The 16,897-nt window shown below is 33.3% G+C and overlaps 1 protein-coding gene and 1 long non-coding RNA gene across 5 annotated transcripts in view; both read left to right on the forward strand.

Annotated features, from left to right (window-relative positions):
* The window catches only part of LOC141497761 (uncharacterized), a 45,136-nt gene extending 28,917 nt beyond the window's left edge, over window positions 1–16,219 (forward strand). The window contains exon 2 of the long non-coding RNA XR_012471441.1: window positions 67–16,219. This is a non-coding gene — a long non-coding RNA (uncharacterized LOC141497761). The remainder of the gene's footprint in view (window positions 1–66) is intronic.
* The window catches only part of SDK1 (sidekick cell adhesion molecule 1), a 1,240,677-nt gene that overhangs the window by 266,259 nt on the left and 957,521 nt on the right, over window positions 1–16,897 (forward strand). The window lies entirely within an intron of this gene.

Genomic DNA, 16,897 nt, shown 5'->3' on the forward strand with positions numbered 1-16,897 from the left:
GAATACTGTTGTTCTATAAGAAACCATAAATGGTTAAACTATAGAGAAGCATGGAATGATTTACAGGATCTATTGCTGAGCAAAGGGAGCAGAACCAAAAGGACAATGTACACATCAACAACAACATTGTGAGATGAGTAACTTTGATGGAAGCATTTCCTCTCAGCAGTCCAGAGACCCCAGAACTGCTATGGACTATATTATCCCTATACAGAGGAGGTAAGACAAAACAAAATGCACACACTCAAAAACAACCCTTCAGAATCTGGTGAACACTTTATAAAAATTATCACATATATCTATTTCTCATTTGACTATTCACCTCTGAGGGGAGATGGATGGGAAGGGAAATTTTGTAACTTAAAAATTTACATGTGCATATGGATGAAAATAAATACATTTTTTTTAAAAGGAAAAAATGTTCTAGGATATTATGGCAATTTCCCATGATCATTTGCTGTAATATATTTTTTAGGCTCCTTTTTTGACTGAGGCTTTAAGGTAGACTAATAATTCATACATTCTCACCTGGATCTGTTATCTAGATTATTGTTCTTGAAAGGTACTTTGCATTTTATTCTATTTTTCAGCCTTTTAGCTTTGTTTGATAGAATCTTGGTATCTTATAGAATCATTCATTTCCATTTGTTTAATTTTAATTTTTATGGTTTCATTTTCTTTAGTTAGTGTTTATATTTTATTTTCCAGTTGATCAATTTTACTTTTTGATGAGTTTTATTCCTTTTTCAGTTGGTAGATATTACTTTTTGATAAGTTAATTATTTTTCCAGTTGGTCATTTTTTCCTGTTAAAGGAATTGCATTCTTCAGTCACTTTTTCATAATTCTCTTGTATGATTCTCATTGCTTTTCTACATTTTTCTTCTTCTCTTCTTTGGTTTTTAAAATCTTCTTTTGAGCTCATTTGGAATTTGAGGTCAATTCATAGGCTCCTGTGAGGCTTCACGAAATGTAGGCATTTTGTCACTGTTTCCTTTTCTGAGATGGCATTTTTCAATGTCCCTATCAAAATATTAATTTTCTTTTCTCTTTATTTGGTTTTTGCAAGGCATAAGTTACTTGCCCTCAGATAATACTGCTAGGTAATTATTAAATGTATAAGGTTCATATTTGAACTCAGATCCTGCTGATTCCAGGATCAGTGCTTTATCCACTATGCCATCTAGCTGCCCCAGAACAGTAAATTTCTATGGTTAGATGGGGGATCTGATCCTAGGTTTATTGCTTGCCAAATTGTTGCCTATGCAGAGGTTTGTTCCTCCTTCATTCCAAGACATTACCTATGCAGTGTTTGTTTCTTGTTTCCAGGTAACCCAACCCAGTCCCAACTATTGCACTAGCATTCTCAGGGTTCAAACTTTGTCTTCTGAACTGTTCTCACCACTGGCCTGCTGCCTTGCTAGATTGCTGAGCCAAGGCTTTATCTACACAGTGGCTAAAAGTGCTCCTTCTAGCTTTCTAGTTTTTTCTTTTCTGCTGGGCTATATTTCCCTTTTACCCAGAAGAGACAGACTTTTATTGAAGTTCCTCCATGATATCTTACATTGAGAATTTGTTTCACCCTTTTTATTTTTGTAGACTATATTTAAAGTTGTTTCTGGAAGAGCTCTGGAAGCTTCCTAACTTTGCACCACCCATCTTGATAACCATTTTCAATCACAGTGGTCCTATCATTCTAGAACTTGTATTTCTAATGGTTTAATCTGAGGAATGATGTGGAGTGAAGTGAGCAGAACTAGATTAATTTATACAATAACAACAGTATTGTAAAAACAAACAACTTTGGAAACTATAAGAACTTTGATCAGTACAATGACCAAGTGTGATTCTAGAGGACTAATGTTAAAGTGTGTTCCTCACCTTCTAACATGAATTCAGGGTGCAGAAAGAACCACATACAAATATATGTATGTATATAAGTATATGTACAGAATGACCAGTGGAAAGAACATTGGGTTTAAAATCAATAGGAGTGGGTATGAATCCTAGTTTTGATTCTTAATAGTCCTATAAGATAATGTTTTGGGGTGAAGACACTACTAGCTAAGGGATTAGGAAAGTTTTCATGTTGAAAGTAACCTTTGAGCTGCACTTTGAGGGATATGAGAAATAAATTCTTGGAGGGAGTACATTCTAGGGATTGGGGTCAAATATCGTAAAGGTATAGAGAAGAGTAATTATGTTGTGTGTGAGAAACAATAAGAAGAACACTTTGGTTGGATCATAGAATGCCTAAAGGGAAGTAATATATAAGAAAAGTGGAAAGATAAATTGGAACCAAATTGTGAAGAGCCTAGAATATCAGACAGAGGAGTTGATATGTGATTTTAAAGTTGATAGTGTAGTCGTTGGAGTTTACTAAGTTTCGAGATGATTAGATATTTGGGTTTTTTTTTTAAAGTCTCTTTGACAACTGTATGGAGAATTCATTGTTGTGGGAATAGACTTGAAGCAAAGAGATGCATTAGCAGGTTATTATAGTAGTCCAGATGAAGGTGACAGAAAGTCTGGAACAGATTGTACACTCTGTGATTGAAGAGAAGGGGTCAGATTTGAGCGAGGTGGAGGTGGAAACAGCACAATTTAACAAATGATTGGATGTGAGGAGGAAAAGTAAGGATAAAACTGAGTTTGGGAACCTAGGTGACTGAAAGGATAGTAGTGCTGTAAATAGTATTTGGAAAATTCATGAGAGGTATGAGTCTGGGAGCAAAGACAGAGATGTCTGGTCACCCAACCTGGGCGAAAGTTAGAGGATTCTAGTAATCACCTCACCCCATATCCAGGAGTATTGTAGATAAGGAACTGGATTATTGTTTGGTTCTGCCATATATTAGTGTATATATTTGAGTAAAACTCTCTCAAAATTTATGTTGAATAAAATGAAATAAGAAAATTTACTTCTTTATCTCATTATTATGATATGAAAATTCATTATGTAGTTATTCTAATAGATATACAGTATGTCCTCACATGTGTAAATAGATAAACATATGCTTTATATTTATATTAGGAATTTACTTTATACTTTTATAATGTATAATGCACATGTACAATTATGCTTGATTGACCCCTTGTGAGCATTTTTTTCTATTATAAGTTTTTAAATAACACTAAGGTCAAAAGGATCCAGGAGGAAAAATTGTTTGAAATCTAGTGAGTCCTTCTTGATAAGTTGATATTTTAGTGCCTGAAGAATTAGGATGTGATTATTCAAATTAAAGTTCTGAGTGTAAGTATATTTTTACTGTCTTAATTAGATCTCTGTGCTAAATAGCGATTGCTTCCACTAACTGATACTTTCTGTATATTTAACTCTTATCTGTCAAGATCAATACCTGATGATTTAATTCAACATTTATTGAAGCTTCTAATGAACAACAAAAAATTACCACAGATAGCTAAAGTACAGAGCAATATATTCAGTTGTCAACTAGATATTCATAAATTAGAAGCTCAGAAATTAGAAGTCATCATGTTGGAGAAAAGTTTGGATGGGAAAAGAAAAGGTATTTAATAGTTGTTCCTTTATTTTAAAATTTCACAAGGCAATTACCCTCATATTTACCATGTACAGGAACAGATTTTATTGACTTCATATCTGCTAGGGAAGGAAATTTGAGATCTTTCAAGTTATTATGATTTATGAGATTTCTTTGAGAAGGTATGGTTATGCTATTGTTTAGTTATGGTTAATGACATTGTGGGTTAAGGATGTGTGTTCTCTCCTTATCCATTAGAAAATAATTGGTTACTTCAAAAGACAGTTCATGTTTTAATATAGAATGCTTTAGTGGATACTCTACTGAAAAGTAAAGCCCACAGAAAAAGAAAAGTGGAATATTTTTTAAAGAATTTTCTTTTTTCTGTTAGAAAACAATAGCTATGGTAAGTTAATTTATAGCCTTCTGGACTAATGCAAATTTTAAGATAGAGTCCCTTGCTGTTTGCAAAATTGATTCACATTGGATTAAATATCAGTGTAGAAACTAATTTAGAAATACATATAAAGTGACATGGGGTACTTGAAGACTTCATATTTTTATTAGATTTTTTAGAATTTAATTTAATATTAATTTTAGATTCTAAAATAAAAAATCCAATAGTTTCTTAAAGTATATATATAGCCAATTATATGCTATTATGACTCATAATAAAAGTACAGTAAAGCATTCAAGTAATACAAATTGAAACTACTTTTTAAAATTATGGGCAGAAGTAGTAAAGATTCCATTTATTTTGTTATGGGTAATATAGTTAATGATAATAGAATTCCAATGCCACTAGCTACTACAAATGAGTAAGTCAAAATGTACAAGCTTTACTTTTTGCATTAATGCTCAAAGTAAATCTACTAAGAATTTACATTGTAAGGCAAGATGAAAGAGTATTTAAAGTGAAAGGATACAGAACTAATTTGCCTAACCCTGGGATATACTGTTGAACACTGAAGACTGAAAATTCTATAATATGGAATTTCTGAAACCTAATATTGAATGAAATATTCACGAATCTCTTCAGAAAAAATTCTTCTTGCCTTTGGTGAATTGCCTCATTAGCTCTCTTAAAACTTTATAAGTATTTATAGAATAAATTGAGATTTTCATTTGAACCTTGCATTTAAAAAAAGAAAAATTGACTCAAGATATTCTTTTTTTTGGGGGGGGGGGGTTGCAAGGCAATGGGGTTAAGTGGATTGCCCAAGGCCACATAGCTAGGTAATTATTAAGTGTCTGAGACCGGATTTAACCCAGGTGCTCCTGGTGCTTTATACACTGCGCCTCCTAGCCACCCCTAACTCAAGAAATTCTTAAGGAATATAAGGATGGGGGCAGCTAGGTGGCGCAGTGAATAGAGCACCAGCCTTGGAGTCAGGAGTACCTGGGTTCAAATCCAACCTCAGACACTTAATAATTACCTAGCCGTGTGGCCTTGGGCAAGCCCCATTGCCATGAAAAATCAAAACAAAAAAATAAAGATGGCAAAAATCTTGTGTATACTCTTCCCTTCTTTTTCTTTTATTAATTTCTTTTACTCTTCAGCTAAATTATATTTTTAACTCTTTTCCCCATTTGTGTTTTCTGTGAAGATCAATACCTGATGATTTAATTCAATAGGCATTTCAATGATAGTTGTGAACAAAATATTGTCATAGCTGAAATGCAGAGAAGTATATTCAATTGTCAACTAGATATTCATAGCTCAGAACTTAGAAACCTTATCATGCTGCAGAAAATTTTGTGTGGGAAAAGAAAAGGTGTTTAATAATTGCTCTTTTATTTTACGTGTTTTCTTACAGTATTGCCAAAGTTTCGAATGCCCTTCCTTTTCTTCCTTTTCTTAAGTTCCTATCTAACTTTTAAAGCACCATGAAATTGCTTCTCCTTTCATGAAGCTTTCCTTGAATCCCTATTGATAATGACCTCCTTGGGCCTCATATAGGACTTCTTTTACACTACTCCAATGAACTTATAAAAATATGTTTGTATTTTATCTTTCTGTTAAAGAGATGTAATGCAAGCTTTCTGTAGGCTCTATAAGTGCAGGGACTAGTTTCTGCCTAACTTTGCATCACTTTTAGTGCTGAAAGCAATGTTGAGTATTGTTGTTGTTAGCTGTTGGTTGTTCTTCATTCCTAAAGAAGACCATGGCATCAGGGAAGTGATGCCATGAATGCGAGTAAAATGAATTTAAGTAAAGGAGATGCTGTTCAGTCACCTACCTTACTTTCTCTTCTGGAGTCTATTTTGTCTTATGATCATATTTGAATCAGAATGGCTACAGATGACCTCAGATGTAGGGGGAGACCTTGGACTTTTTTTAAAATAAGGTTTTCAACAGGTCTCAGTTTGACTGAATAACTTAGAGCTAACCAAAAGGAGAATATGCTGCTTCATGAGTTTGTGTCCTATCCCAAAATGGAAATTTTCAAATAGAGGCTGAAAAATCACTTCTTCCTGATAATGTTCAGAAAGTTCCTGTTCAGGTATGAATTAGATTAGTTGATCACTGTGTTCCTTTCTAATTAGAATACACTGTTTTCATATGACTGAATCATGGGATAACAGATGTAGAAAATGGCTTTATAATTCAAATAAATTAGTTGACATTTTATGAGTTGAATAATCTTAGTAGGCTTTATAAAGTTTAATGAATTTTAAAAATAATTGTATCATTGACAAACAACTTGATTTAAATAGAACTGAAAAGTCACCCTATTATGCTTACATTTCCACTTTAAAAACTAAATGGATTTGAAAGGAATTAAAAGGATTTGGGGAACTGTTTATGACTTTTTGACTTGATGTGACTAATCATATTTTATAAAATCCTTGCTTCATTTAGAAATTCTATCCAGAAATGCTAACAGGCATTTAGTCTGGATTGGTATCAATGAAGAAGCACTTAAAATTATAAAATGATGTGTGGGAAATAGAAAATCAGAATTCTCCTCTTTCGATCGTAATTTCACTTAAGTACTCATATTGCTTATTTTTTGAATTCACTTACATTTACTTTTTCTTTTCAATCCGTCATCAAGTATTTAATGATCACCTACTATTGCAACTTCATATAAGACTAAATTCTCTACTAGTAGAGATTTAGGAAATAGAACAGTATGATATTTAAGCACACTGAAGCTCTCACAGAAGTTATCTTCAATAAAAATTTAAAATTATAAGGTTGCAGTTGTTCTTCAGTCATAGATGATGATAGTATAGGACAGCAACCTATAAGTAGAAATCACCGGTTTCCAATGGTTTTCTTGTATAAAATTAGCATTAACTCTGTAATCAAAACTAACCTTTTCCCAATTTTTAAACTCAATTAAAGATATTCAGTTTCAAAGGGACATGGTTTCTATTATGTTTTCTTTGAATAATTTGAAGTAAATCACTACTATCATGGCATTTTGGAGCTGTATAGAAACTTGAAGATTATTGAAACCAGTTTCTTAATTTAATAATTGAAAAAAAACCCTTATATATAAAGAGGTCAAGGACCTGCAAAAAAATCTTATCAGTCTTTTGGTTCCTAATCTGGTATTATTAATTTATGTAAATTCTCTCAAGTGTTAAAAATTTACTAAGCATGTTATAAAACTTTCCCCCTTCACCAAAATTAAAAGTTGTGAAAATAATTATTTTATGCATAGTATGAAAGCCTTCAAATATGGACATTCATATTTTATTGTAATTCCAGAGATATGAGTTAGGAAAATGTGCCTTTATGATTAAAATGCAGGTAGAATGCTTTTATCTTAGACGTTGACTTTGAATCAGGAAGAAATTATTAAGTTTCTATTTTATGCTAGACACTATACTATTAACTAGGGATGCAAGGAAACAATGAAATGAAAGTTTGGGACACAGTTTGGACAAAGTCTCTGAGAAAGTGGATGGAATGTTTTGTGAAAAACTAGTTAAACTGAACCTTATTATTATGGAAAGGACTCATGTAGACTAAGACTTAAATAACTTACTAGGACTTAACATGGGCAAATCACTTCCCTACATCTTTATAACCCCATTATCTTTAAAACCAACTTACTAACAACTTCATTATTATTATTATTATAAACATTGTCATTATTGGTACCATTTACAAGTTGTATATGTGTGTATATACATGTATATACACACATATACCTACACACACACACACACACACACACACACACACACACACAAAAACACAATGATAGTGAATACTAAAGCAAGAGAAGTACTGGATTTATATTCAGAGTATCTGGGTTTATATTGTTCTTGCCTATGTGATCTGGGGCAAGTTACTTCTCCTCTGTTGGCTTCAGCTTCCTTCTCTGTAAAGTGAAACTCTAAGGTAGCAATATGAGAAGTTTTGAGAAACTGATCAGAAATTTCTGCTTCTTTTTAGCTTTAAAAATGAGTTTATTATCTGCCTTGATGGAATGCTATGCCCTATTAATTTCTTTTGCTACTGTTCAACTATTTTTCAGTAGTATACAACACTTCATGACTCCATTTGGGGTTTTTCTGATAAAGATATTGGAGTAGTTTGCCTTTTCCTTCTCCACTGTACTTTACAGGAAATTGAGGCAAACATTGTTTCTTTATACTCTACTAATATGTATTGAAATATACCAGTTTTCAGGCATTTGAATGGCATAGTGGATAGTTAGAAAACTGGTCTTGGAGTCAGGAAGATTTGAGTTCAAATACTGCTTCAGACACTACTTATATGTCTTGAACAAGTCACTTAACTTTTGTCAGCCTCAGTTTCCTCATTTGTAAAAATGGGTGAAATATTGATTATTTACATAGAATTGATACTTATATAGAATTTTTGTGAGAATTAATGAGTACAACTATAATACTTTGCATACTTTTAAAGAACTTTATAAATATTAGATATTATTGCTATTGTCATCATAACCATTAACAAGTTGATTTAAAAAGAAATTTATCAAAATATTTCATAACAGATTAAATGACTTTAATATTAAATATTACATAATCTACTTCTTTATTAAATGATAACTATTTATAAAAGACCCTGTGTGGTTTTTTTTTTAGAATTTTCAAGGCAATGGGGCTAAGTGGCTTGCCCAAGGCCACACGGCTAGATAATTATTAAGTGTCTGAGGTTGGATTTGAACCCAGGTACTCCTGACTCCAGGGTCGGTGCTCTATTCACTGTGAAGACCCTGTGTTTTTAAAACTTTTGAAAGGTGAAAGATAATCAGTTTAATTTTATGGATGAAACTTTAATGTATTAAAATTTATTTTCATAATAATAATTTATTTCCTTTTCCATTGATGCCAGTGGATCTCCTAATAGCCTATATATTAAAATGGTACTTTGGCAAATCTAAACACATGCTTTAAGCATATCAGACTCCTAAATTTAGTAACAATTTACCAGTTTGTAGCTTTCTAATTACATAGCTAAAACATCATCATCATCATCATGATGTTATTATTTGACCATATGTTACAAGCGTTCCTAATGCATTTACAAGAAATGAATAATAAATTATCTAAAATTTTATGGAGAGAAGAAATGGAATACAAATAAATCATTTGCCCAAGTCATGAGGAATTCTATGGAGGTATTCAACACATTTTTTATTCTTCATAAGTCATATGATATGTATGTTGTCACACATTCTTTCCCAACCATGCACAAAAATTATTAGTTGTGTACATGGTGAAATATGGAGTTAATGAATAAGCTCTTGGACTAGCTATGAAACTAAACTATGAAATTTGGGTTTATCTCATCACATTGGGTTATATGAATTACTCTCTTTTAATTAGGCATTTTTGTCAAGCTTAAACAAAGATTAATTTAATGGCCATTAGATTATGCACAAACTGAACTTTAATTTTGACTCTGTTTTGATTCTGTTCTCTCATTAGAATTATTAAAATCAGAAATATTTTTTGAAGTATATATCATTTAGGTATGTGTGTTTATACATATACATATGCATACATATAACTATGTGCATTTTTAAGGGACTTGCTTATTTAATTCACTAGTCAGGGGTTATTTCTAGGTTAGTTTTCCAAAGAAAATTTTTAGTGAATGCCATTGCCTTTTCTTATCCATTGACCTTTTTGAAAATTTTGTATTCACCATTTTACTGCTTGATTACTTAAGGATTCATTGAGTAGTGTGCTTGAAAACTGTTCTTGCTCCTAGCTACTGGCAGGAAAACACATCTGTCTGTCTGTATGAGATTGCTGTGATTTTCAGAGAGCATTATCTAAAAGCAGATTAAAAGAAGCTGTCAGACATTTTTGCAGCAAAATTAAATGTTTCCCAAATCTTCAGGTCAGGTGAGAGGTTTCTTTCATTGAATTAAGACATAGGAAAATGCTATGTGGACTACTTAAAATATGATAATAATTTGATTCATTCCATATCTACCAATGGCCAAGGTGGAAGAAATTTTTTTTTAAAAAATCACAACTTGACAAGAAACATTTTTGGTAACACTGATGGTCAGCATCAACTTTCAAGTTTTTAGAAGATGTTTAGGATGGTAAAACTTAAGTCATCTTAATAACTGAGGAAAGCTCACTGACAACTACTTATTCTACTGTCTTGTGAGTGCCGGGGGGACTCAGAGGAAGTTAGATTTCATGTGTAGAACATTATATGTTATTAGTTTTCAAAATTCTAATATTTTAACAGACTATTAAAGACCTTTTTAGCTTGAATTTTAGTAGTAAACTAAGCAGATATATCTAAAACAGATTTAGCCTACTATCCTCTTCATACTGTTTTCTGAATAAGACTATTTAAAGATCTCATTAAAGGGTTCTGTTCTAGTAAAGCAATTTAAAATCTGTATCTAATCAGACTGAACTTAATTTTTGAATTACTAGTAATTTTCAGCTTTTAAAAATGTCAGATCTCAGAGCATCTGATGAATTCTTGATTTACAAAATAGAATATGGTAGGTTTGAAAAATCTGATTTCAGCTTCTCAATTAAGAGTACAATTAAGAGTCCCATCTCAGGGACTAGAATATTTTTTTTAGTGAGATCTGATCATTTGGAGGTATGGCGGAACTTAGCTATTAAAATAAAAGGTGGGAAGTCAGTCTGTGCAACTCAACTCTGATGCCAAAAATAAATCTTTTTCAGGTCCCAAAGAAACTGACTAGGAAAATCAAGAGACCATGACTAGTTGTTGTTTTTTTTTTTTTATCCATGATTTTTTTTTTATGAGGTCTGGAGTAAATTACTAAATCTGTGTGTGCCGCCCTCCATTTTGCATCACTTAGAAGAAAATGTCATATAAATGCAAATCATAATTATTATCTCTTTTCTTTCTATGCCATGTGTTTACATAGTCAGAAGGTTTCAGAAATGTAAGGTCCTGACTCTGTTTTTCTTCCCAATAAGAGTTTATTAATTCAGGGTAATATTCTCCATGCCCTTCTATACCCCCAGCTTGACCCTTTAATTGACACATTGGGTTTTGATTTTTTTTTTTTAGAATAGTGATTTGTTACTACTTTTCCAAGACTATTTGGGCTTCAAATATAAATGTTTTCTAATTACTTCAGTCATGAGTCTGAGTGAGGTCCAAGTAAGTGTACTTTTAATTCCTTTGAGCCTGGAAGTTTTCCTATAATTGGTTTGGCAAGAAGAGTGAGATTAGTTGCTAATGAGAAGATAAGTGTGCAATTTTAGCATGATATAAAGTTGTGATCATCAGTAAGTGGTATTAAAAAATCTAAATGGGGTGTTTTTTTCTTTTTGAACCTTGTAACTTTCAATGAAATCATTAACATCTACTGATATTGTAAATTGGGTTATTTCACACCTTTTTTAGTAATGTGAATTAATAACACAACTATAGGTTCTCTTGAATCTTGGTAATTATGGACTCATTAATTAATTAGCAATATGAGCAGTTTAACTTATTGCAATCATCTAAATAAAATTTATCTGTGCTTTTTCATCTTTTTGTTGGTAATTTAGTCATGATATTTAAGGTGTCCAAAAGTTCCTTTAAAAAGGACATGTGTGGCCAAGATGGTGGCATGAGAATAGGCTTTTCCAAGTTCTCTCCAAAATATTTCAAAAACCTTAAAATTATGATTCCAATTAAATTTCAAGGGACAAAATCCACAGAAAGACCCAGTGAGGCAATTCTCTAGCCCATGATAATCTGGAAGATCCTGAGAAGGCTCTGTTCCACGGGGTTGGGGGGGGGGGTAGCACAGCCAGGATTGCCACCCCAGAGGGAAGGAGCTCCAGACTTCTGGGAACAGCCAGTGGGGTGCACTGGGAGCATTGCCTTGTGTCAACAGAAGCAGTTTCCTGACCTGCCAACCCAGGGAACACCAAGCAGCGGGGAAGATCAGTGGGGAAACCTCTTCCAGAGCAAGAACAAAGCCCAGGCCAACTTGGCCCACAAGGCAGCCATGGCCCTCAGTGCAGCACAAACCCAAGGAAACAGAAGCAGGCCTGTGGAGCTTCCCAGCAGGGAGCCACCTGGCAGCTGCCCACAGAAGGTAAGGGAGTGGGGGGAGACTGTTGAGGTCTTTCCTCTGTCCCTGGGGTAGGACTCTTGTGCTTTGTCCATATTCAGACCAGGTTGCAGTCTGGAAGCCCCCTCCCCCATTGACATAGAGCAGAGACTCTCCTCACAGCTTCAGGGCTTGTGGTCATTCACAGACCAGAGCACAGGCTAGGAGAGCAGTTAGAGCCTCTCATAAGACCTTGAAGGAACTGAGGAAGTACCCCAAAACTAGGGCACAGGTTGGAGAAATGAGTAAACAGAAAAAAGGAACCTGACCATAGAAAATTACTTTGGACCCAAGGAGGATCAAAACATACACTCAGAATATAACAAAGGGCTAGCTTCTGTATCCAAAGCCTCCAAGAAAAATAGGAGTTGGATTCAACCTATAGCAGAGTTCAGAAAAGATTTTGAAAATCAAGTAAAGCAGGTCAAAGGAAAAATTGAGAAGAGAAATGAGCAATTCAGGAAAAAACATTTTATGTTTTCAACCAAGTCAGCAGCTTAGTTAAGGAGATTCAAAAAATGCTGAAGAAAATATGTTAAAAATTAGTTCAGGTCAAATGGAAAAAGCAATCCGAAAAGTCAATGAGGAGATTACCTTAAAAAGCAGAATTGCCAGATGGAAAAAGGAGATAAGAAAGCTCTCTGAAGAAAACCAATCTTTCAAATGTAGAATGGAGCCAAAGGAAGCAGATGACTTTGCAAGAAATCAGGAAATGATATAAAATGACATATGTGATATATATGCATACATATACATATATTTACATGCTCATCAAACTCAGAATATTTTAAATAAAAAAATTTAAAATACATTTCATTAATTTTGTTTTTATAACACCTATATTTCCTATTATAGCTGCCCTTTCTCTTATAATGAGTCACAAAAGAGGAGGAAAAAAGTTAATCAAAACTGATATATTAGGGGCGGCTAGGTGGCGTAGTGGATAAAGCATCAGCCTTGGAGTCAGGAGTACCTGGGTTCAAATCCGGTCTCAGACACTTACTAATTACCTAGCTGTGTGGCCTTGGGCAAGCCACTTAACCCCATTTGCCTTGCAAAAAAAAAAAAACCTGATATATCAAAAAAATTTCATTTTATGCATATTTTGCACTCATGCACCACACCTTTGCAAAGAAGTGGGATGGGGGACGAAAAGCCTTCTCACATCTCTTTGGGATCCATCTTAGTCATTATATTTTTGCAACCTTAAGTTTAGATTACTTTGTTGCTGTATCTTACTAATTTTTTGTTTCTCTTTCTGTCAGTTTTTATAAATCTTTCCATGCTTTTCTATATTAATCATATTCATTATTTCTGCAATTTTATTATTGTTGTTGCTCTAATTCTTTGTGATCCCATTTAGGGTTTTCATGGCAAGGATACTGGAGTGGTTTTCAGTTTCCTTTTCCATTTCATTTTACAGAGGAGAAAACTGAGGCAAAAAAAGTATTAAGTGACCTGCCCAGGGTTACCCAGTAGTGTTTGATACTGGATTTGAACTCAAGAAGATGAATTTTCTTGCCTCTGGACCTGGTACTCTATTGAGCGCCTATTTCAGTAATATTCTATTACCTTAAGTTGCCACATATAGTTTAGCTTCTCTTTGCTCATGTACATCTACTTTGTTTCTAGTTCTCGGTTACAAGCAAAAAGGGTTGTTACAAGTGTTTACTTATATATAAAATGCTCTTCTTTTTGCTATTGACTCCAGGACATATTTGCCTTATAGTAGAATTTTTGGGAAAAACGGCATGGACATTTTAGTCACTCTGTTCACTTAATTCCAACTTTCCATAAATATTGGACCAATTATAGAATACCAACAATATCATATTACTATGTCCATCTCTCCAAATCCTTAACAATTTTGAATATTCCTATTTTTGTCATCTTTCCAATTTTTAAACTTAATACAGAACAAGCAATTTAAGCTTTAATTACTTAAAACAGCAGTAAGACTTCTGGGGCACCCTGTGAGATCCCTTAGGAGTAAAGACCTTTTTTTCCCAGCTTAAGTGTATTAGTTTAAAAAAAGTGGGAGATAGCAATGTGTGGTATTGAATGCATACAGTTTTTATTTGGAATATTTATCTAGTCAGAAATTGCCTAGAAGTTCTTTTTTTTTAACATTTATGTAAATGAGTATCACCTTATGTTTATTTTTAACTTTATAGTTGAGGATTTATATGATGATCCAGTTCAGTATTGAAGGAATATTGTTTTTTTTCCTTAAAAGTCTTAAAAAACCCCACTAAAATATAACTCTATCCATACATATATCAGGTATAATAAATATTTTGATTTCTCTTTTGAATTTTCAATTGTAACACTTTGGAGTAGAGATTGTGCCTTTCTTATTGTTCATAGAGCATCGAATCCTACATTCACAAGAACCCATTATTAGTAATAACACAAGGCACAAGTCTGGATAGCCACTGAAGTGCAACTCAGTATGTTATTAGTTACTTTTTTTTTATTAAAATGTTATTTTTGCCTCAGATTTGTAATTCAGAGGAAAATTCCAGTATAAAAATAAAAGATTTATTTTAAAGAAACATGTAAAAATTGGTTTAACAACAGTGTATGAATACAGATGAGATATTCAAATAAAGTTGGTCACAAAGTCCTTTGGCAATATGGTCAGATTCATACTAGCTAATTATTGCAGGGCTTAAATTCTAAGTTAAATGTACTCTTAGAGAAATCTTCTTAGTAGAATGTTGTGTGGCTACGTGAATCCCTGTTGTCAAGAAATAATGCTGCCAATTATGCAGAAAATAATCAAAAGTTAAAATTTTGGAGAACTAATTGTCATATTTTTCTGTGTTTACTGATTTTACTTATTTGTTTCAGTGAAAGGAATATGCATAAATGATATATTTTCACTAGCCATCAAGATGGGATTATTTTTCTTGATGTTCAGACTCAGATGGCAATTAAATGAAAAGAAATCTGTCTTCAGCAAAGTTACCATTATGTATATATGGTAGGCTTGTCAATAGCTGTTTAATCTTATAACTTGTTAGGCTTTTTTAGCTTGCATCCAGGTAGTTTAACATGAATAATGGGTTATTAAATCCTTTTTTTTTAGACTGGGAGTAGACATTTTTTAAGTTAATAGACCTTATCACTGATGCCAATTAGTAGAAGGAGAAATGAATTCCCTGAATTATTGGATTCTTAATAGTGCCATTAAAATTGTTTTGTTGGGACAGCTGGGTAGCACAGTGGATAAAGTATAGGCCCAGGAGTCAGGAGGACCTGAGTTCAAATTTTATCTCAGACAGATAATAATTGCCTAGCTGTGTGACCTTGGACAAATTAATTTACCCCAGAGCTTTTTAAAAATTAAAACAGGGCAGCTAGGTGGCACAGTGGATAAAGCACCGGCCTTGGAGTCAGGAGTACCTGGGTTCAAATCTGGTCTCAGACACTTAATAATTACCTAGCTGTGTGGCCTTGGGCAAGCCACTTAACCCCATTTGCCTTGCAAAAAAAACAAACCTAAAAAAAACCCCTAAAAATTAAAACAATAAAAAATAAAAAACAAATTTGTTTCTTGCTGAGAATGTACATAGAAGTTAACTTACTAGCCTGGCAATAGTAACATATCATTATAAATATATATAAAGTTGTATATTTGGTTTTTTAACTTGACTTTTACATGTTACTGTTCTGTTTTTGCCAATAGTTTCTTATTATTTAGTGATTTGACATTATATTATGAATACCTTTTCTTTTAAGATGTAATAAAACATTTAAATGTTAATATAATAAGAAAAGGAATTATTTTTATACTATTGTCAATTAATTAAATTTCCATAATAGAATAGACAGCTTAAATTAAAATACTACAAATCTTTCAGAGAGAAGAAGTTAGATGTAGTAGGTAGCATGCTTGCCATGGATTTAGGGAGGTCTGAATTCATATTCTACCCATATTACCATGAGCAAGTCACTTAACTTCTCTAGGTCTCAGAAAACTCTAAGATGTTGTCAATTGCTCTAGAGAGAGGACATACATTCTCACATTTCACTCGTGGGATTTTACAGGTCCTTTAAAATGTACATTTTGGGTCTACTTCCTTATAGACTGGACTGCTGTGTGTATGTACATATGTATGTATGTATGTCAGGGTGTGTGTGTGTGTGTGTGTGTGTGTGTGTGTGTGTGTGTGATGACACTAAACACAGAATTCAAGGTACTCCTATGGACCACAGTTCTAAAAATCTATAACTCCCAAGTAACCAATTAGTTTACCTTTAATGGCCATCAAGTAAAGATAAGTAGCTCAAAGAAAAAGACCTTTATCAAGATGGTATAGAAAGAATATTAGCTAAAAAAAAATCCCCCAATAAAACTGGAATGCATTTTCCATAAATATACATAGCATTTATGGGAAGAATGGAGGCAAATTTAAGTATACTTAAAATGAGGTCATGTTGGGAACACTACTCCTCTGGGAACTCTGCGGCCAGGATATTCTTTTTCTTTTCAGAGTATCTTTACTCTGCTCCCCGCCAGGCTGTCTTTACTCTGCTCCCTGCAAGGCACAGAACCCCAAATGAGCAGGTCACTTATGTGGAGTTCCTTGAGTCTTCTCTCCTCCAATGTTTGACTCAAATTTGTGGGAGCTAGTTCTTTCACATACATTTGACTCTTCTGAACTGCTAGATGTCATAACTCTTAAAACTGCTTCCTACCATGAATGCTCTCTTTTTTGTATTTGTGTGTCCCTCAAGAGTGGGTATCCCTGGTTCTCTCCTGGATATGATAGTTCTTGAGTTAGTAATTCTACTTCACTTCCTATTTCTGTCTTTGAACAGATTAGTGGAGGTCATACTC

The sequence above is a fragment of the Macrotis lagotis genome, chromosome X, assembly GCF_037893015.1.
Source record: "Macrotis lagotis isolate mMagLag1 chromosome X, bilby.v1.9.chrom.fasta, whole genome shotgun sequence".
Taxonomy (NCBI): Eukaryota; Metazoa; Chordata; class Mammalia; order Peramelemorphia; family Peramelidae; genus Macrotis; species Macrotis lagotis.